This window comes from Rhynchophorus ferrugineus, unplaced genomic scaffold (genome assembly GCF_030347505.1).
Source record: "Rhynchophorus ferrugineus isolate W39M unplaced genomic scaffold, kcgeb_rfMv2 rfM5, whole genome shotgun sequence".
Taxonomy (NCBI): Eukaryota; Metazoa; Arthropoda; class Insecta; order Coleoptera; family Curculionidae; genus Rhynchophorus; species Rhynchophorus ferrugineus.
In genome coordinates, this window is record NW_027472584.1 from 20490001 (window position 1) to 20515486 (window position 25486).

At 29.8% G+C, this 25486-nt stretch overlaps 1 protein-coding gene across 3 annotated transcripts in view; it reads right to left on the reverse strand.

Moving 5' to 3' along the window:
- Positions 1–25486, reverse strand: part of LOC143197263 (zwei Ig domain protein zig-8) — a 689161-nt gene that overhangs the window by 271398 nt on the left and 392277 nt on the right. The window lies entirely within an intron of this gene.

Sequence of the window (25486 nt, forward strand, 5' to 3'; positions counted from 1 at the left end):
GTAATGTCTGGATAGAACTAAGCTTTAAACGGTATGTTACAATAACAAAAACACCTTTTGTTATTTTCACAACAAGATCAAAAGGGATACAAAAATAGGATAAAAAAATACTTTTTGTGTTGACTCAACATTATTTTTTATGAAAAAATCCTGCTGAAGCCAAATACTACCTTAACGGATATTTTACTCAAGTAATTATTATCGGAAGGAACTATCAACAATTATTTAATAGTATATCAAAATATTTTTCCTTCTAGATCCCTTGCATCAGTGTATGATAATCGATGGAACTATGGATCCACTACTAAATACTGAAATTAAAATCTTTGTTAAAGGATTTCTGATTGACATCCCAACAACAAAAGAAACACTACTTGGAATCTTTGCTGACGACACAATTATTATGGTAAACGATATGTCTCTGTCTAGGGCAGTAGGAAAGCACAAATAGTAGTCAACAAAATCTACAAATGGACGAGAGATTGGAAAATTCAGCTTAATAGCTCCAAATCTGTTCATGTTAATTTTTCATTGCGGTGAAATAATAAAAACTTAATCACTTCACTCAATGGATTCCCGATTCATCAAGCAGAATCAGCTAAATACCTCCGCATCCACCTGGACGGTAGATTACATTGGAAACATCATGTGAGACTAAAAGCAAAACACATTAGAACCAAAATAAAACAACTCTACTGGTTAGTCGGAAGAGACCCTCAACTTGATCCAAAATCAAAGAGATTAATTTATTAGACAATCATCACAATATCAGACAGTGCAAATATGGGGTTGCACTAAACAGTCAAATCAACTAGTCATCCAATACTGTAAAAACGAAATGTAGTACTAAATTAATTTATAATTAAGATTGTACATATCTAATAAAGATGTTATCAAAAAAAAATTTAACTTAAATTAAAAACTAAAAAATAATAAATATACCAGGCTGATTAAAATAATAATTTATTTACCTAAATTTTTTAATAAAATCGCATAATTCTTTGCTTATTTATTCCACTTATCGATCTCACTCTTGCAGAAAACTCATCTTTAATTTGCCTTCTTTAGTTTATATACTATACGTTAAAATTCTATGAAGCTATTTTATAATTCTTAATATTTTTTGCAAGATTCATTTTAACATTTGACCCACGAATTAACAAACGGTATTATTTGTAGCGCATATTATACAAAAATTTAAAGCCTAAAAATCCTTCCTGGATATAAGCTGTCACCGTGCCAAATTTTACGCCTCTATGTGTCCCCGTTTTCCTCAAACGAGAAGCAGCATTTTCGTTAGGCCGATTAATATATAAATACTAGGAAAACTCATCAACACTTACTAAAATGTCAAACGTCTTATTCTATGAGTCTGAATCCTCATAGAACATTAACCAAGAGTTGCAGTAGTTCGATATTAAGATGATAATGGAGTCTCTCCTGATATCTCTTTTGATAATCTTGATTTGGTGAGTAAAAGTCCGTATCTGGAGGTCGATGTATGCAAACTTTTTCCCATCTCCATTAAAAAATGATTTATAATAAAACTGTATTTATTTATTAAACCGAAATTTATTGAATGCTGTTTTAGAATATAAGCTTAAATCAAATGAAAATATAATTTAGCAAAGTACTAGTTAGATTAGTTCACTTCGAATAAAATTGACACTGTTTTGTTAATATAAGTAAATTAGAAAATATTTATTTGTATCTTACTATAAAAGAGTCATAAAAGAAACTAATTAGTAAATGGCATTTAACAGCTTCTTCAGTGTAATTGTGGTCTTTTATAGACAAATTTTATCGACCATATTTATGTATATCCTTGTAACATTAAGTATTTCTACTTACAACTTGACACTTCAATGTTATATATAAATTTTAATAGTTATTAGAATATTATTAACTGAATAAAGTTTTGTTTAGGTCACACATTTCAAAAAAATTTAAATATAATAGCAATTTATCATGGATTTTAGTTTATATCACCTCAAAATTCCTATAATTCCAAAATTCTTAACTTATTTGGAGTTTGATACTTTGAAGTGTAATTTCCATTAAACTATCACAGGTTACTAAAAATGACAGCAATTAGAAAGAATTTTGCGTTGAATCGAATGGTGGTATAAAAAATTTCATACATCTTTTAGTCTTTAGGTTACGATGAGAAGTGTATTTTCAAAACAATATTGGACTTCTGTTTTTGTTGTATATTTTACAAACTATAGATTATAGAGCAATTTAACATGAATTTTACTTTATATTAGCCCAGAATATATATATATATATATATATATATATATATATATATATATATTGAGTGCTTTATCTATTAACAAAATACAGAAATATTTTTAACCATCTAATAAAAATTGAAAATTTATTGACATTACTGCAAAGAAATCACGAGGATATGATTTAATAACAGGACAATCGGTTGAAAACCTTACTTACTAACCTACTTAAACCTTACTTAAGTCCCAGACGATTGGAAGAAATTTTACATTTTAGGCCCTGTTTTCTAATATTGGTCAAAATTGTAAAATGGTCTTATGATTTACGGATTTCATTCCAAACCACATTCCAAGTAATTTTCGGCATGTTAATTATGATTGCCAACTTGAATTATCTTTTATAGTTTCCGACATAGAGGCTATCGAAATTGTACACTTTAAGCTCTGTTTTTAATATAGGCAAAAATTGTAAAATGGTCTTATGAATTACGGATTTCCTTCCAATTCACATTCCAAGTAACATTCGGCAAGCTAATAACGTACCCGATTGCCAAATTGAATTATCTCTTATCGTTTCCGAGAAATAAGCTATCGAAATTGTACACTTTAGGCTCTGTTTGTAATATAGGCAAAAATTGTAAAATGGTTTTATGAATTATGGATTTCGATCCAAACCCCATTCCAAGTAATATTCGACATGCTAATTACATTGTCGATTGCTAAATTGAATTATCTCTTAGTTTGCGAGATAAAGGTTAACGAAATTTTACACTTTAGGCTCTATTTTTAGTATAGGCCAAAATTGCAAAATGGTCTTTTGAATTACCAATTTCGTTCAAAATATTGAAAATCGAGAAAATCATTAAATGAAATAAAACCTGTAGACTCATCTTACTGTTAAGTTATTTGAAAGACTCATGTTGAAAGGAATAAAACCAATATACGAATATTTAAGTATGAGAAAGCTCTGTGTAAAGTGGGTGCCACGTGAGCTTACTTTTGACCAAAAAAAAAACGACAAGTTGGTGATTCGTCGCAGGGTTTGAAGATGATCAAGCGTAATAAACACGAACTTTTGCGTCGATATGTGACAATGTATGAAACATGGCTGCATCAATTAACTCCGAAGCCCAAATCGATAGTCATCATAGTCACACACGATGAACCCGCTCCAAAGCGTGGAAAAACGCAACAGTCGGCTGGCAAGGTTATGTCGTCTGTATTTCGGGATGCGAATGGAAGAATTTTCATTGGCTACCTTGAAAAGGGAAGGACTATCAACAGCGACTATTACATAGCGTTATTGGACCGTTTGAAGGACGAAATCACCGAAAAACGGCCGCATTTGAAAAAAAAGAAAATGTTGCTTCACCAAGATAATACACCGTATCCCAACTCAGTGAAAACGATGGCAAAAATCCATGAATTGGGCTTCGAATTGCTTCCTCATCCACCGTATTCTCCATATCTGGACCCCAGCGACTATTTCCTGTTCTCAGATCTCAAAAGAATGCTCGCTGGGAGTAAATTTTTGTCGAATGAAGAGGTGATCACCGAAACCGAGGCCTATTTTGAAGCAAAGAACAAATCGTACTACAAAAATGGCATCGAAAAGTTGGAAGGCCGCTATAATCGGTGTATCACCCTTGGAAGGGAATTATGTCGAATAAAAAAAACTAATTTTGCCAAAAAAATGTGTTTTACTATGCTAGGCTGCGGACTTTTCAATTGACGTGTTATTAGTAGATATACGGAAAAATGGTAAACGAAATTATACATTTAGAGGAGTGGAAATGTTTGAAAATAAAAACGTATAAAGCCGAGTTATTAAACAATAATAAAATTTATAAAGATACATCTCGGAGTAACTCAAGAGGCAGCGAATTTTTAACGGAATTAATACGGTAAGGTGTCAAAAATCTGAAATGGAGAACATAAAATCCGGGATTTAGAACTCGAAAATTAATTTCATATCGTTTGTGAGGGCTTGGGCGTTATTTCGAAGTATCGGGCCCCCCATTCCGGCTTCTCGCAAAATTAATAACAAGATCTAAGGAGAAACAAAATTAACACTGACCTCAATAAGAACCGTTTTATCACGACGAGATTTAAATTTAGAATGCCGAAACAAAAGTGGCTCTGCAAAGATTATTTGACTTCGCTTTTGTATTAAGATGTTGTCTCTTGTATAGGCGGCTAGACTCAAGAACCACTGCTGGTATTTTCTAATTAATTTTCAAGGGATGGTGAGGGGCGACAGAATGTACTTTCGTATACTCGGATTTGTCTCTTTAGTGTAGTTATTTGCGAAAGAAATTTTCCCTCTTAATTTATTTTATACGTGAAGTTGGGTTGCTTTATTTATTACAACAATACCACTTTGCGGTAATAATAGTCAAAGATTTGTGCTTCGTAATTTCTTGGCGACTCTAAACATAACATCGTGAATGTCGAGATCCGAGATATTTTTAACCGACTTCAAAAAAGAAGGAGGTTCTATATTCGACTGTATATATATATATGTGGCTACCGCCACGACCCTTTAGGCAACCACTAATTCACCATCAACAACTACAAAGGTTGGCAACGCCGGTGGATTGGTACCATGCATCACGACGACGTCTCGCTCTCTTTTCTTTTCTCCGTCCCCCTGTAACAGTACCACTTCCACAGCGCTACCGTACTTCCTCGACCTAACCTAATATCCTGTCAATTCTCCCGTCGACCACATGTATTAATCGTAAGTTAAAATAAACAACTTTGATTCAATCAGTGTTTTTAGTTCCCGTGCAGTTTCCTTCCAAAAATAGTAGTGAGTGTTCCGACAAATAATCGCAGCGGCAGCTACACATTTCGACCGACCGACCGACCCGACGAACATTCCTACAATTGGTGACCCCGAAGTGATCAAAGTGCCTAACAGGTAAATCAACTCAATATAAGCCATACGACAGGTGCTTGACACGTGCATGGAAGGATAGCACGAGGAACGGAACCCATCAACATCACGTGGTCGACGACATCCCACGAGACTAGCCTGATGGACGAAAACCACAGAAGCCCATCATGTACACCAGCAACACATGAACACCCTCGCATTACGAAACGGGACACGTAACACACTTATAGGTACCCCCAAACAAAGCTAAACGCCCCAAGACGAACGACGTCCTGCTACAACTCCGATGGCAGCTGATTCCGTAAAACTCCTCGCTCAGGTTGGGATCCCCATCTCATCAGCAGTCCCCGGGCGTTTGTTTGCGTGATTGCGGGTGCACTCCGGAACCTGCACCACATAGAGGTACGTTCCACGGCAGTTCCACTAGGAGGGGAGTTATATGGCTACCGCCACGACCTTTTAGGCAACCACTAATTCACCATCAACAACTACAAAGGTTGGCAACGCCGGTGGATTGGTACCATGCAGATCCAGGGTATAAAAGACCATCGCGACGACGTCTCGCTCTCTTTTCTTTTCTCCGTCCCCTTGTAACAGTACCACTTCCACAGCGCTACCGTACTTCCTCGACCTAAGCTAATATCCCGACCGACCCGACGAACATTCCTACATATATATATATATATATATACATATATATATATATATATATATATATATATATATATATGTATATATATATATATATATATATATATATATATATATGTATATATATATATATATATATATATATATATATATGTATATATATATATATATATATATATATATGTATATATATATATATATATATATATATATATATATATATATATATATATATATATATATATATATAATGAGGGGAAGGGGGGAAATCGAGTAGCTTAATTTAGAGACATCATGTTAGACAAAAAGCGAAACGCATTAGAACCAAAATAAAACAAGTATACTGGTTAGTCGGAAGATACTCTCAATCTGATCTAAAATCAAAGAGATTGATTTATCAGATAATCTTAAAGCCAATTTGGACCTCTGGTATGCAAATATGGCGTTGCACTAAAAATTCGAATCAACTAGTCACCCAACGCTACCAAAACAAAATTATTCAATTAATTACCGATGCCTATCGCTAAAATATTAAGGCAATTTATCATACATTTTAGCTTATTTCACGTCAAAATTTCTCTATCTTCTTATCTTAGTTATCATCTTGTTTGACTATGAATTATGGGTTAGTTATGTATGGAATAGGGAGAAGAATTTTAATATTATGCTTCAAATCCCCATCCCTAGCTTTATCGAAAGCTTGAGCAACATATTAAAAGATTGTAGAACAAATATCATTTTCTTCTGTGTGTGATTTTTTTATTTCTTCTGTGTGTGATTTATTTTAGTGATTTTTTATGACACTACTGATTCTTTGGATATGACCAATCGTGGATTGTTGTTTCCTGAAACCATATTGCCGATCCGTAATAAGATGCTTTACCTCATAGATTGGTTTTATTATTTTCAATAGAAGTGTAGAAATGTTCGTCGAGTGGGTCGGTCGGTCAGAATATGAGGCTGTCGATGCGATTGTTTGTCCGAATACTGACTACTATTTAAAGGTAAAGGAAGTACGGCAGCGCTGTGGAAGTGTTAGCGTTACAAGGGGGTAGGAAAAAGAAAAGAGACCGAGAGATCGTCGTGATGGTCTTTTATATCCGAGAACCGCATGGTACCAATCAACCAGCGTTGCCAACCTTTCAACTTGCTGTAAATGAATGCGTGATGGCCTAAAGGGTCGAGCGATCGCTACAGAAGTTTTTTGATATAATCTAGATAAAATATCGCCCGCATGAGCCGTTTCATGAGTTTAGTGACTTCCTGGTACAGAAATCATATTTACTTCAGCCACCCTCCAAAGTTGATGTATATATTGTTATTATGGTATTACAAAGGGTCATAAATTAAAACGGCACACATCATTAATTAATGTTTTGAATTATTGTGTTATAATAATAGAAATAAATTCATTTTAACAAAAATGAAACAACAACCCCGAAATTCACTAAAATCTATCATCTATTATTTAAATAATCGTCTGGCTTGTTGAAACGGACTTAGAAACCATATATATATATATATATATATATATATATATATATATATATATATATATATGTATATATATATATATATATATATATATATATATATATATATGTATATATATATATATATATATATATATATACATACATATATATATATATATATATATATATATATATACATATATATATATAGATATATATATATATATATATATATATATATATATATATATACATATATATATATATATATATATATATATATATATATATCGCCCCTTTAAACATAAAACTCACATTGACCGTCTGTACATAGTCTGCAGGATTAATACGAGTTCAGCAGACAATCGAAGAAGAAAAGGGCGGCTTGATCGTTCAAGTTTCTGAGAGTACTGAAGGATTATTAAGAGTCGTTAAGGGAAGGAAAACGCGGTCTCCATGCCAGAAAGTAAAAACGGATATTTACACCCACCGTCTGAATAGCAAGATTGACAAACATGGACAATTTGCGACATAAAAATCGATGGGAGATCCGTGAAAAGTAGATGGGAATTGAATTACATTCCGAATGTTAACCCGAGAAGAAATCCGCAACGTTATTTTTCTACAGTTCGGTAACAAAATAATTTGGATAAAACGATAGAAAATGGATGTGTTGATATTAAACATTCGAAAAAAAAAGACATCATCAGTAGATATGGATAAATAAGTTACTTTAAATATTTATTTAACAGTGTGAAATAAATTATATCATGATGGCAGCGGCTATAAACTTTGAAAATTACCCAAGTTTTATCAGAGGGAGATCATGCAACTTCGAAATTATGATATATCTAGATGAAGAATATATAGTTTTAGAAAATGTATTTTAGTTGTTTCATACTTTTAAGATTAGATTAAATTTAAAATGAATGGAAATACTTTTAACAGTGTTGTAAATGTTGAAATGATGTTTTCAGTCAATTATATGCCTCAAAAATATATTATTTTTAAAGGAAATAAAGTTTTTCTTTCATATGACGTCAATATACAGTTAATAAGCAATGAAGGCGATAGAGCCTCAAAATCATTTGTACAAATAACAATAAAACAAAGTACTTGTTCTGCGATAGGCACTTAACATCTATGTCAATATTCTCACTAAAGAGATTAAATCGATTTACTCTTTTCAATCTTCTGACTACGCCATTATTATCTAGGAGCTGAAGAATCTCAACATTGCTATGCTGTTGGAGCTTTCGTTCATGTCTTTGGGCTTAGTCCTTGATAGCGTTATCTTAGGTATCTAGGTCCTTATGCAGATGATGTTTACGAATGTACTGTAAAGCATCAACAATAACTCGTAGTACCTTGTTATAGAATCTCTCTATGATTTTTTTCCTTTAGCTGGTACAACCCAAAAGTTTAACACCATAGATCCAAACTAATTTCAAGACTTGTTGGTAGAGGTCTGTTATATATTGGGATATATTCGATTATAGGGCTGGATAGCTATCCGATAACCAGTACATTTTGTTGTTTTGTTTGTTTGGCATAAGCTTTCTACTCAAGTTTAATACCAAATGTCATGCCAAGAGATTTGGCTGTATTTTCATGCAGAACTACTTGTTGATTTATATATACTAGCTTGTGTTTGATTAAACCAATATGCACTGATATATTTTAATTCATTTAAATGCGCCATTTTTCTGTTCCATTTACTGTTGACAAATGACGTCAATATACAGTTAATAAGGAATGAAGGCGATACGGCCTCAAAATCATTAGTACAAATAACAATAAAATAATGATATCTGAATTTTTAACATTCAATAATTGTTTTTTAACTTATTTGATCCAGGTTGGAATTTTGTTATATGTCAATGCCAAAATGAACTGAACATCAAAGTTGATGCGACAACATTGCGACGTTCTGATGTCATACATTCAGATGACGCGAGTTCTGAAAAATGAGGAATAGCCGTCAGATCAGTGACATAAAATTTATAAGCAAGCCTAGCGAGTAACCGTGCGGACTAAGAGTTTAGCTCGCTGACAATAACTCCCTGGGATCCGATCTCGCTAGAGCTAAAGTTTTTTTAAGAAAGTTTATAAAATAAAATTTTAAAGAGTTTCTAAAGAATGTTAGTGAGTGTTAATTCTTGAGATAGTTTACATATGCTTCAATATATTTTAATATACAGATATTTCTATGTTAAAACAATTAGGAAAGATAATGGTTAAAATAATATTAATCAAATTTATTCAATTTTAAACAGTCGTACTTAAGGTTTTGGGTTACTTTCGATTATTCCCGTATTTTTTGAACATTGTGTCATTTATTTTGATTATTTATTTTATAGACCTAAGCTCTGGAAAATCAATTCAATCGCTTGAATCATTTCAATAAAGACAAATATCAATCTCAAAATTATATTATTCATATATTCTCTGCTTTAATATACAAACATAAATGAAGTAATAATTTATTATTCCATACTTAACGTTAAATATCTGGGAATGCATTTTGATAGACGTCTGACTTGGAAAGAACATATTGTGACAAAACGCAAACAGCTTGGGCTTAAACTAAATGTATTGGCTGATAGAACGTAAATCTAAATTATCATTAGATAACAAGGTTTTGCTCTATACCTCAATACTTAGGCCCATCTGGACCTATGGTATTAAACTGTGGGGTACTACTAGCAAATCTAACATATATATCCTCCAGAGGTTCCAGAATAAAGTGTTGCGAGTCATCGTCGATACCCCATATTACGTGTCCAATGAACTGATTCAACGCGATATTCACATAAAACCCATAACGAGTGTTATTCGAAGTGCTAGTGCAAAGTACTCTGAAAGTGAAGACAGTGAAGTGCATAGGCTGAAACGCAAATTACTATACGAACTGATTAATAGACACATGGAGTGAAATTTAATAATTTCTAGAATAAGTTGGAATAGTCATTAGAATAAGTAAGGATAGACTTTAAAATAAGTTAAAATAGTATCTAGAATAAGATTTAGATTATAAGTTGTAGAGCAGATCACTTACTAAAGTGATCTTCTACATGTTAGGAAGGTTATATTATATAACGGAAATCAAACAATAATACTTATTGCCCACGGACAGATTGTTGACGTTCCAAGAGATTAATAAAAAAAATTAAAAAACAAATTATTCCATACTTATGTTTATAGCATAAAAGTATCTATTATAAAAATGTTAGCTTACTTATAATACTTTGTTATAATATACAGTGGCGTTGTAATTTACTCCTATTTATAATCTATTGAGTACTGAGAGATAAATTATTGAGAGTTTCTAAAAAATGTTAGTGAGTTCTAGAGACAGTTTTCAAATATTTTAATAAGTTTTAATATAGAGACATTTATTATTTTAATTAATGTTATGCATCTAATACTTTCTAATATTATATTGAAAATACTGTGAAAACAAATAACATATCGTTTTTAGTACTTTTACTCTATTTCGAGAGAAACATGATTTAATACATTGTCCTGACATGGTACATTAACCACAGGGCGAGAAATATTACATATAAATTAAACAAATTATGTATCAATATAGGTAATTAAAAATAAAGATTAATATAAATTAATAAATAACGACAATGATAAATTGGAGTTTAATAAGGTGTAGTGGTGGGAATCAAAGAAATTAATCTTTATCTCGACTGAATCTACCGAGCCCTATCAAAAAATATAGAAAGTCAAAATAAAGCAATTGTTCTTCTAATCGATTTTAGCCACATACGAAAAAAAAAATAGAACCCGGGATTGCATGCTGGCAGTTCCACACCTGGATGGGCCGATGCACACAGGCCGTCAAGAGAGAATTGTGGATCCGTGGAATTCGCTGAGCTGTAATATTGGACTCCAGAGAGAGTCCCACTCGACTATAGGGATTGTCTGCTCACGGCTTTCTATGTTACCCGCAGGTTACGTTACTGTTATATTATCTAAGTCTGTTACCGACCATCTATAATGAATACCGTTATTGCTATGGAGAACTATTTTCATTATCGAGGGTCTAGTTGAAAACCTTTTTCTATTCCGAATATATTCAATATTGCTGGGAAAGGGAAATTGACACGTTGAATTATTCCATTGCTTCTACATATTAAATGGTTTCACAAATTGTTATTCGGTTGCCTATCTCAAATAATAAATATTTAAAATAATAAAAAAGTAATTCTATTCAATATACAACATACACTTTGTTTAAAAAGTATTGAGAATGTATAATTGTTTACAATAACATAAACTAGCAACATTATGTTTATGTCCTCGTTATTAAGATATGTCTTTATTAGGTTATAATTTTTTAATCACTTTTCATTAAGATTTCTTCATAGTTCACACCAGTGGTTCTGACACTGAATGAATATATAATAAAAAAAGAACAAAATCCAACATTAGCAAAGATGACATGACAAAACAGCAACACCAAAAACTTCTAAAAGTGTTTGATCAGTATCAGCAGCTTCATCTACTCTTTAAATCAAACAACATAATTAATGTAATTAATTAAACATGTCATTATTGGTAAATATCATTCCACCATCGAGACCAAACGAATGGATTTAGATGTTTAAACATAACAATTCTTTCGGGTAGTTTTTATTGCTACGTTGAACGTTAATAGTTTAACATTTACGAGTTCGAACCCCTAAATAATGAGACTGAACCTTTGCGGTAATGAGAAAACTAAAATTTCAAACTCATTTAACAGAGGTGTTCGATTAAGAAGGACCCTCCACAATCGATCTAACGAAATTAGTTCCGAAACACACACACACATCACATACACACACGCATACGTACTCGGTTAGTTAGTAAAATAGAAAATTCTATAGATAACACACACACACACGTGCATTATTAATTTAATCTGATTTAAATTTGCTAGGATTCATTCATTATTCAAACAGACACCAGCTGCATAGAATGTTTAATGATTTAGAGAAGTTTTTTTTATATATTCGTCAATAAATTAGTCAAAAATACAGTTATTCAGTATAAGAACTCAATATAATAATCCGTAGAATCAGACATGCCGACTTCATCAATTATTATAAAAAACGTAAATTAATTTTGAGAGATTTTTTGGTAAATTAAAGACTTTATTGTAACTAATTGTATAATATATCCATTATTTCTCTTGTGAAAGAGCAATAATAATTGCATAAGTTTTTCTAATGTCTGTTCTAATGAACATATACCATTTAATCAGTAAATTGAGCTGATTGTCTTAATACCTTTATAATACAAGAGCAGTCTGATTTGTAAGTGAGTTTTTGTATTTCCCACGCAGTAACTTAAAATGAAATATAGTGTAGTGACCGCTACGATCCTTTAGGCCACCACGCATTCACCTACCCCAAGTTTAAAGGTTGGCAACGCCGGTGGATTGGTAGCATGCGGTTCCCGGCTATTAAAGACCAACACGACGACGTCCCGTTCTCTTTTCTTTTCTGTACCCCCTTGTAACAGTACCACTTCCACAGCGCTACCGTACTTCCTTTACCTAAGGTAATATACTTTCATTTATCCCATCGAACGCATGTATTAGTTTAAATCGACATAAACAATTATTTCCTCAACCAGTGTTTTTAGTTCTCGTGCAAATTCCTTCCTAAAATAGTAGTGAATGTTCGGACAAACCGTCGGATCGACCGTCCAGACGAACATTCCTACAATTGGTGACCCCGACGTGATCAAAGTGTCTAACAGGTAAACCAGCTCAACATAAACCACTCGACAGGTGCTTGACACGTGCATGGAAGGATAGCACGAGGAACCGAATCCATCAACATCACATGGTCGACGTTATCCCACGAGACTAGCCTGGTGGATGAAAACCACAGAAGCCCATCATGCATAACATCAACACATGAAAACCTTTGCATCACTAAACGGGACACGTAAGGTACCACACTTATAGGTACCCTTAAACAAATCGGAACGGCCCAAGACGAACGATGTCCTGCTACAACTTCGATGGCAGCTGATCCCGTAAAACTCCTCGCTCAGGTTGGGATCCCCATCTCATAAGCAGTCCCTAGGCGATTCATAGAGTAATTGCGGGTGCACTCCGGAACCTGCGCCACATAGAGTTACGTTACACAACAGCTCCACTAGGAAAGCAATGATGTAACGACCGCTACGACCCTTTAGGCCACCACGCATTCACCTACACCAAGTTCAAAGGTTGTCAACGCTGGTGGATTGGTACCATGCGGTTCGCGGCTATAATAGACCACCACGACGACGTCTCGCTCTCTTTTCTTTTCTATACCCCCCTTGTAACAGTACCACTTCCACAGCGCTATCGAACTTCCTTTACCTAACCTAATATCCTGTCATTTGCCCCATCGACCACATGTATCAGTTTAAATCGAAATAAACAAGTATTTCTTCAACTAGTGTTTTTAGTTCTCGTACAAATTCCTTCCAAAAATAGTAGTGAGTGTTCGGACAAACATTCGCATCAACAGCCACATATTTCGACCGACCGACCAGACGAACATTCCTACAATTGTTGCCCTCAACTGTCATCTATTAACATACGTTATTATTAAGAGAGAATTTTGAGTTATTTAGTTTGTATTTGACAGCCACTAACAGCAGACAACAGAATGAATGAAAGCAGTAGACAAAAGTACAATTCCCTCTTCTTATTTGTATTGATTTTTTAATAGAATTCTCTGTCAGTTTAATTTTTTTATGAAAGAATTAATTTTTGTCATTGAACTTACTATTTAAGTAGTTTGAAATATTCCAGCAAATGTCATCAGCCATTATAATATGAAATATACAATTTCCAGCCCTGAAATCATCAAACCCTACTTGCTGAGGACGTAAAACCATAGTTCAATAACAGTTATGTTATCCAATTAATTTTCAATATGAACATATATGATCTGAGAAACCAATAATATCATCATTACATATTATTTTCTTTAGCTATAATATATTTTGTTCACCTCGTATAAAATTACGCCAAATAACCTGTTAAGATCTAATTTTTCATAACGTATAATAGAAAATATTCATTTTCCCAATGCTCATACATCAATCTCTACTAGATGCCACAGGTTCAAAAATATATATCATATAAGGATATACAGATCTTATAACATAATTCTCCAATAATCTAAAACTGAATTCTAGACAAGAAAAAGGACACAAACGCTATCCAAAATTTTGTAAACAATATTTTGTGGTACATGAAATATGCATATTAAAAATATTAATATTCATATGAAAAATCATTATAGATCTGCAACCAACATGACGTTTCAATAAAACAAATATTAAGAGTATAATCAAACTTTTAAAAATATTTCAGGGAAATGGTGAATGCGCGGCGATAAAGAATTAGATCACTTATAATACGTGTTATTAGCTTTCACTATATTAAATCTTACACCCTTCTTATATAAAATGTTATATATATATAGCATTTTATTTAAGACACATATAATATTTTATATAAGAAGGGTGTGAGATTTATATATATATATATATATATATATATATATATATATATATATATATATATATTTATATATATATATATATATATATATATATATATATATATATATATATACATACAAAACTCTGTGTAGCATTTTTACCATTGAATTCGCAATTTTTAGAAGCAAAAATTTGTAATTGTAAAGTCAGTTATAATTTTCGTCCAATATGGCAGTTTGAATATCCGCGACTGTCAATAATCAGTAATTTCATTTTGTGTTTGTACCTAAATTGTTTTTAAAGGGTTGCCACGTTATCCTGTTTATTTTTTAGCGGCTAATTTATTGTAGGAACTGTACATTGAACATATATTTCTTATATATTACATATTTAAGCATTCTAACATATATAATAGACTCAGTGTGCATTCAACTGATACTATTTTAAACAATTGGCTTCTTACTGATAATACATCAATAAAATGACGTCTACGGATGTTCCCTGCAATTATTTGATATCGATTGGTATGTGGCAAAGTCCAAACTACGAAACATTTCCTTGGGCTTCGTATTTCTATTAACATATTTTTCTATTTCATTATATCAGACATAATTTAATTTTTGCGACGTACTTTCACGTATAATCCCGCCTAGATCAAAAATCTAGCCTCGTCTGCAAAAGTGGTAAAGGTTACAGCCACTTTTATAGAGTTTTTGACCTATAAAGAAACTTTGACTTTCCCAAAACTTTCAAGATTATTTCAAAATGTAATATAGAATACGTCGAGTTTTTTTTCATGTGGGCGTTTAATTTAATTGTTTAAATATAGTCAATCAATTTTAGTTTATTAACCGACTTCAAAAAATGAGGTAGTTCGAATTCGATTATTTTTACATTTCTCATAAAATAACAGTTTTCCTTTGGTATTATTGATGTATTTGTATAGATATGGTAATCATGGAATTCTCAAAATTACATTTTCGATTTTTAGGACTTTGGTTGTTTGATTTTAAGAAATTTGTTGTCGAAGCCCATTAAACACTTGTAGAAATATACGGTGATGTTGCTTCATTATATCCTAATCGTCAGTTTTAGTTTCACGAATTTAAAAGTAGTGACTATGACGTTAATGAGAAAGAATGATCTAAGGAACCAAAAAGTTTCGAAAAAAAGGAATTGCAAGACTTATTGGGTGAAAACCCAGTTTAGCACTTGATGAATAAGCTGTTTTCAGGTGTTTAAATGCGTTGGTAAAGAAACAAAATTAGGGAACATACGTGGTGGTATTTGTGGTGTATTGTGATTAGCAATGAAAAGTGAACTGGCCAGGTGGATAGAAGATAGATCAGTAAAAATGAAAGAAATGATGGAAAAGATTTTAATTAATATAAGTTGCACCATTTTTTCTCAATAAATCCCTGTGTAAGTCAAAACAAGATCAAAATATATTAAACCACCCAATACTTTTCATTTACCATAGAACAGACATACTTATAGCTAATAATTATTATAAATAAACGGTAAAAACAAGGAAACATACATCATGACCTGAAATTTTATTTGATCTCATCAAATCTCAAAAAAAATCATGAATAAATTTAACCGAACTAAATCTAATTAGGTCAAGTTTTCGGAAAGGTAAAGGCAAAAAAAAATAGTTGGTCGTCCCCTGAACGCAAGCTATTTAATTGCAGTGTTTTCCTAAGCTTTTCTTTAATTAAAATCTACGGTTATACGTAATTTAGTTAAAGCTTATGTTAACATTTGCTATCAGATACGTATATAAAAGTCCAGTTATTGTTAATTTTCTTTCTTTGTTGCGCTTCAAATTATATATAACTGAATTAAAACTGTTTTTAGATCAATGAAACACGTTTTTATGGGCATTTATCAAACTAAAATGCTAATCAAACCTTAAATATAATCTAACTGAAGTTGGTTAAAATATATTTAGTACAAATAAATGTGTTATAACTGTATTAGTAATAATATATAATTTATATTTATTAGTAAATAAAAAAATTGATACATTTTTCGTTCAAGATTCAAGATTTATTATAGTATTTTTAATAACAAGTAAACATAAGATGTTTTCAAGGTTCTCTGTGTGTAGTTTGTGACCACAAAAAAAATTTGGAATAAGATAATAAGAAAAGAATTAGATTTAATGCTTTTGTTTTTTGCCAAATGTTCGCGGAAGGTTTAACCATACACTGTCGATTGTAGATTTTAATTAAAAAACCCTAAGAAACTCTAGTTTAAGTTGCTTCCGTTTACACGACAGCAGTTAGGTTTTTTTTCTTTTACGTATTCTGAAGTTAAGGTAATTAGTCTTAGTTGAGAAAATCCTTTTAGAGATAGTTTAGTTTTGATAATTAAATACAATCAGAACATCCAATTATATAAAGAAACATTTCTTTAACACTAGGAATGCAGGTAAAATATGGAAAGTCATTTAATATTATATTATTTAAACGGAAATATTTAAAACGCAGTTTGTTTGGAAGGATAGCAACGACTTCACCTTGATATAATCGCTGAAGAATGCAATTACATTGATTCCATGAACACACTACGTTCAAAGAACAATATATAATATAGATAAACACGGTCTTGATAAACAGACTAAATATTTTTATACCTTAAACTCTTTATTCTTTTATTTTGTTATCAAATATTATATGAAACATATAATGAAACTTATATATAAATATATATATATATATATATATATATATATATATATATATATATATATATATATGTAATATAATATACATAATACATTAAATATATAATATACATAAAATCACCTTTATATAATCGCTGTAGAATGCAATTACATTGATTTTATGAACATATACGTTCAAAGAAACAATATCTAATATATATATATATAAAACTAAAATGCTAATCAAACCTTAAATATAATCTAACTGAAGTTGGTTAAATTATATTTAGTACAAATAAATTTATTTATGACTTTATTAGTAATAACATATATTTATTAGTAAATAAAAAAATTGATACATTTTTTATTCAAGATTCAAGATTTATTATAGTATTTTTAAAAACAAGTAAATATAAGATGTTTTCAAGGTTCTCTGTGTGTAGTTTGTGACCACAAAAAAAATTTGGAATAAGATAATAAGAAAATAATTAGATTTAATGCTTTTGTTTTTTGCTAAATGTTCGCGGAAGGTTTAACCATATATTGTCGATTGTAGATTTTAATTAAAAAACCTTAAGAAACTCTAGTTTAAATTGCTTCCGTTTACACGACAGCAGTTAGGTTTTTTTTTCTTTTACGTATTCTGAAGTTAAGGTAATTAGTTTTAGTTGAGAAAATCCTGTTAGAGATAGTTTAGTTTTGATAATTAAATACAATCAGAACATCCAAATATATAAAGAAACATTTCTTTAACACTAGGAATGCAGGTAAAATATGGAAAGTCATTAAATATTATATTATTTAAACGGAAATATTTAAAACGCAGTTTGTTTGGAAGGATAGCAACGACTTCACCTTGATATAATCGCTGAAGAATGCAATTACATTGATTCCATGAACACACTACGTTCAAAGAACAATATATAATATAGATAAACACGGTCTTGATAAACAGACTAAATATTTTTATACCTTAAACTCTTTATTCTTTTATTTTGTTATCAAATATTATATGAAACATATAATGAAACTTATATATAAATATATATATATATATATATATATATATATATATATATATGTAATATAATATACATAATACATTAAATATATAATATACATAAAATCACCTTTATATAATCGCTGTAGAATGCAATTACATTGATTTTATGAACATATACGTTCAAAGAAACAATATCTAATATATATATATATAAAACTAAAATGCTAATCAAACCTTAAATATAATCTAACTGAAGTTGGTTAAATTATATTTAGTACAAATAAATTTATTTATGACTTTATTAGTAATAACATATATTTATTAGTAAATAAAAAAATTGATACATTTTTTATTCAAGATTCAAGATTTATTATAGTATTTTTAAAAACAAGTAAATATAAGATGTTTTCAAGGTTCTCTGTGTGTAGTTTGTGACCACAAAAAAAATTTGGAATAAGATAATAAGAAAATAATTAGATTTAATGCTTTTGTTTTTTGCTAAATGTTCGTGGAAGGTTTAACCATACATTGTCGATTGTAGATTTTAATTAAAAAACCTTAAGAAACTCTAGTTTAAATTGCTTCCGTTTACACGACAGCAGTTAGGTTTTTTTTTCTTTTACGTATTCTGAAGTTAAGGTAATTAGTTTTAGTTGAGAAAATCCTGTTAGAGATAGTTTAGTTTTGATAATTAAATACAATCAGAACATCCAAATATATAAAGAAACATTTCTTTAACACTAGGAATGCAGGTAAAATATGGAAAGTCATTAAATATTATATTATTTAAACGGAAATATTTAAAACGCAGTTTGTTTGGAAGGATAGCAACGACTTCACCTTGATATAATCGCTGAAGAATGCAATTACATTGATTCCATGAACACACTACGTTCAAAGAACAATATATAATATAGATAAACACGGTCTTGATAAACAGACTAAATATTTTTAACCCTTAAACTCTTTATTCTTTTATTTTGTTATCAAATATTATATGAAACATATAATGAAACTTATACATATATAAACATATATATATATATATATATATATATATATATATATATATATATATATATATATATATATATATATATATATATATATATATATATATATATATATATATATATATATATAATATAACATACATAATACATTAAATATATAATATACATAAAATGAGCTCACCTTTATTTAATCGCTGTAAAATGCAATTACATTGATTTTATGAACTTATATGTTCAAAGAAACAATATCTAATATATATATATATATATATATATATATATATATATATATATATATATATATAACTAAAATGCTAATCAAACCTTAAATATAATCTAACTGAAGTTGGTTAAATTATATTTAGTACAAATAATTTTATTTATAACTTTATTAGTAATAACATATAATTTATATTTATTAGTAAATAAAAAAATTGATACATTTTTTATTCAAGATTCAAGATTTATTACAGAATTTTTAAAAACAAGTAAATATAAGATGTTTTAAAGGTTCTCTGTGTGTAGTTTGTGACCACAAAAAAAATTTGGAATAAGATAAAAAGAAAAGAATTAGATTTAATGCTTTTGTTTTTTGCTAAATGTTCGCGGAAGGTTTAACCATACACTGTCGATTGTAGATTTTAATTAAAAAACCTTAAGAAACTCTAGTTTAAGTTGCTTCCGTTTACACGACAGCAGTTAGGTTTTTTTTACGTATTCTGAAGTTAAGATAATTAGTTTTAGTTGAGAAAATCCTTTTAGAGATAGTTTAGTTTTGATAATTAAATACAATCAGAACATCCAATTATATAAAGAAACATTTCTTTAACACTAGGAATTCAGGTAAAATATGGAAAGTCATTTAATATTATATTCTTTAAACGGAAATATTTAAAACGCAGTTTGTTTGGTAGGATAGCAACGACTTCACCTTGATATAATCGCTGAAGAATGCAATTACATTGATTCTATGAACACACTACGTTCAAAGAACAATATATAATATAGATAAACACGGTCTTGATAAACAGACTAAATATTTTTAAACCTTAAACTCCTTATTCTTTTGTTTTGGTATCAAATATTACATGAAACATATAATATAACTTTTTCTGTTATTTTCATTTAATTATCCACTCTGTCCCGCTTAGTAATTCCCAGATAAAGATAAACTTAGTTTTAGAACCTTAGAATGCCCAAGTTCTTGCAATTTTACACAGCGGAATTTAAAGTCACCAAACAGCACTCACTAATAATGTTGATGTTTAATCATTTGTGATATCATTTCATTATATATTCTATATTCTGCTGAAGCCGATTCCTTTCACTCACATCATCTAGTTTTTGAAGCTCCTTTAGTTCCTATTTTTTATTTTAGAATCTGACAAATAAAGATATTTCCTAGAGAAACTTTTATAAATTGTTCAATTTTTTGTGTAGTGATGACTAATGGAAGATAAGATAATTCAAGATAATCAAGATAATTGTTTAATCAACCAATAAATATTTTGAATTTGTGGATTTTACGATAACTCTTTATTTACAAAATTTCACATTGCTCAAAAACTGAGACACGGCTTCTTTCAATTATATCTAGGTATCCTATTGTTTCTATTTTTTAGTTTAGAATCTGACAAATAAAGAAATTTCCTAGAGAAACTTCTATAAATTGATCAATTTTATATTTAGGGATGACTAATGGAAGATAATAATAATAACGGCACATTAAATAGATTTAAAAGGAAAACACTCAATTATACATCAAATTCATATATATATATATATATATATATATATATATATATATATATATATATATATATATATATATATATATACATATATATATATATATATATATATATATATATATATATATATAATATACATATATAATATACATATATAATATACATATATAATATACATGAAATGAGTTCACCTTGATATAATCGCTAAAGAATGCAAGCAATTACATTGACTTTATGACACAATAAAAATACGTTCAAAGAAACAATATATAATATAGATAAACCCGTTCTTGATACACAGACTACATATTTTTAAACAATAAATTCTTCATTATTTTTTTTGTTACTAAATAATCTTCGGTGAATCATAAACTTCAGTTTTACGCCTTCGAAATCCCTTAGAAATTGGTAGGGCTCCCTAAAATACACTTAAAAAGAAAAAAATCGTCCAATGGAAACGTCAAAGTTAAATGAATCAGATTAGGTTATCTTACTTTCTGTAGCTTTTATATTAAACAAAATAATATAACGCCGAAATAATAGTTTGACAAAAGCCTATCGTTGATAGAAACGATTTGGTTTTAAACATTATCTTTTTATATCACATGAAATGCTTTCAATCTTCTTTCTCCCTCGAATTGACGTAATTATTATTATCAAAGGATAATTGAAAATTTTTTGTAAACTCCTTCAGCTTGTCCCCTCTTTTTGGTCCTTTGATTTAAGACAATGTAATATCGGGAAGACGCTTCCATTATTGTCTTGTAGCTCAGATAAGAGTGAATTTAATATGCAAAACAAGATTTTTGTTTTATATATAGAAATTTTATGTTTATCATAAAATAATCTCACTCAAGTAAAAGAAGTGCTTTTGTCCGGAGACATTCGCATTTAATTATTCACACTGTCTCTTTTAATAATCCACAGATAAAAATAAACTAAAAAAAGAACGAAGTAAAATGGTCGGGATTAAAACAGAATATACTTGGAGATGAGAATTTTTATGTTAAAAAGAATAAAACTGTCAACATTTAATATTATAGCGTTATTTGGTTCATAATTTATCAATCTGGGTTTTGAATTACTATGCTCTGGCATCGATAAAAACCTCATTAGATTCTTTCACTTTGCATGAACCATATCAATGGGCAAGTGACCAAAATGATTATTGTTTGAACAATTCTACTTTTGAATGTATTTTTTCGGGGGATTCCAACCTGAAGCATCTAGAAGCTGAGAGGGTAGTTAATTTCAATAAAATCTTCAAGTAAATTAATATAAATGAATATTAAATCATAAAAATACTATGTTCAAATCCTTTGACAGACTAAAAACTAAACAAAAAGTTGCATTTTAGTCTTTAATATTAATATTAGGTAATATATAGAGCCTGATACATTATCCAATAATAAAAACATCTTGACATACGACTTAAAAATACTCATTGAACTTTTTTGTTGAACTGTTTGAAGTTGATATGTGTGCTTTCTGTTGTTATATTGCTGGTTATATATACGGCATATTACATGCCAGGATGTTCAATAACTTTTGTTTGATCAGAGATTGTCGTTTTTTTTGAGTTTTGTGCCCAATGGGCGACAAAATTTGCTTACAACCAAAACACGATACATTTATATGCGTCTTGAAATTTTATTAAAAGCATTTTGTACTTCATTCTGAACTAAAACAATATGGAAATCAGTAGGGATGCCGAATTACTCAGGTGTTAGCATCACTTCTGGGATTCAAAAGCAATTTTATTCATATATTACTTTCATATTGCTAAAAGAATAAATTAAAATCATTATTGAAACATTTTGGACACAAAAAAGACTAATTTTTCATCAATCCTTTCTAATAAAGTTCAAGAAAATACCACGAAAGCTTATAAATTAAACTACTAATTCTTGTCACATTCAACCTATTTACCAGATTTATTTCTCTTTTTCTTTTAGCTGTGTGTTTATCATCGAAATAATAGATAATAAGGGCAGTGAAAGTGTATTTTGATAGATTTCAAGAATTTCAGATATTTACTATGCTCTGGCATCGATAAAAACCTCATTCAATTCTTTCACTTTGCATGAACCGTACCAATGGGCAAGTCACCAATATGATTATTGTTTGAACAATTTTACTTTTGAATGTATTTTTTTCGTGGGGATTCCAACCTGAACCATCTAGAAGCTAAAAGGGTAGTTAATTTAAATAAAATCTTCAAGTATGTTATTATAAATGAATATTAAATCATAAAAATTCTTTGTTCAAATTCTTTGACAGACTAAAAACTAAACAAAAAGTTGCATTTTAGTCTTTAATATTAATATTAGGTAATATATAAAGCCTGATACATTATCCAATAATAAAAACATCTTGACATACGACTTAAGAATACTCATTGAACTTTTTTGTTGAACGGTTTGAAGTTGAAATGTGTGCTTTCTGTTGTTATATTTCTCGTCATATATACGCCATATTACATACCAGGATGTTCAATAACTTTTGTTTGATCAGAGATTGTCGTTTTATTTGTTGTTTGATTATTAGATTCTCAGTTAATCGAGGGAGACTTAGTAGAAACCCTAAACATTTCATTAGGCGTTATTTTGTCTGATATTTTGGGTTTTAGAGAGTTTTGTGCACAACTGGCGACAAAATTTGCTTACAACCAAAACACGATACATTAATATGCGTCTTGAAATTTTATTAAAAGAATTTTGTACTTCATTCTGAACTAAAACAATATCGAAATCAGTAGGGATGCCGAATTACTCAGATGTTAACATCACTTCTGGGATTCAAAAGCAATTTTATTCATATATTACTTTCATATTGCTAAAAGAATAAATTAAAATGATTATTGAAACATTTTGGACACAAAAAGACTAATTTTTCATCAATCTTTTCGAATACAGTTCAAGAACACATCACGAAAGCTTATAAATTAAACTACTAATTCTTGTCTCATTCAACCTATTTACCAGATTTATTTTTCTTTTTCTTTTAGCTGTGTGTTTATCATCGTAATAATAGATAATAAAGGCACTGAAAGTGTATTTTGATAGATTTCGAGAATTTCAGATATATACTATGCTCTGGCATCGATAAAAACCTCATTAGATTCTTTCACTTTGCATGAACCGTAGCAATGGGCAAGTCACCAATATGATTATTGTTTGAACAATTTTACTTTTAAATGTAATATTTTCGGGGGAAATCCAACCTGAAGTATCTAGAAGCTGAGAGGGTAGTTAATTTAAATAAAATCTTCAAGTAAATTAATATAAATGAATATTAAATCATAAAAATACTATGTTCAAATCCTTTGACAGACTAAAAACTAAACAAAAAGTTGCATTTTAGTCTTTAATATTAATATTAGGTTATATATAAAGCCTGATTCATTATCCATCAATAAAAACATCTTGACATACGATTTAAAAATACTCATTGAACTTTTTTGTTGAACGGTTTGAAGTTGAAATGTGTGCTTTCTGTTGTTATATTGCTCGTCATATATACGCCATATTACATACCAGGATGTTCAATAACTTTTGTTTGATCAGAGATTGGCGTTTTATTTTTTGTCTGATTATTAGATTCTCAGTTAATCGAGGGAGATTTACTAGAAACCCTAGACATCTCATTAGGAGTTATTTTGTCTGATATTTTGGGATTTAGAGAGTTTTGTGCACAATGGGCGACAAAATTTGCTTACAACCAAAACACGATACATTGATATGCGTCTTGAAATTTTATTAAAAGCATTTTGTACTTCATTCTGAACTAAAACAATATGGATATCAGTAGGGATTCCGAATTACTCAGGTGTTAGCACACCAGAAGTGTTCTGGGATTCAAAAACAATTTTATTTATATATTACCTCCATATTGCTAAAAGAATAAATTAAAATGATTATTGCAACATTTTGGACACAAAAAAGACTAATTTTTCATCAATCCTTTCTAATACAGTTCAAGAAAATATCACGAAAGCTTATAAATTAAACTACTAATTCTTGTCATATTCAATCTATTTACCAGATTTATTTTTCTTTTTCTTTTAGCTGTGTGTTTATCATAGAAATAATAGATAATAAGGGCACTGAAAGTGTATTTTGATAGATTTCAAGAATTTCAGATATTTACTATGCTCTGGCATCGATAAAAACCTCATTCGATTCTTTCACTTTGCATGAACCGTACCAATAGGTAAGTCACCAATATGATTATTGTATGAACAATTTTACTTTTGAATGTAATATTTTCGGGGGGATTCC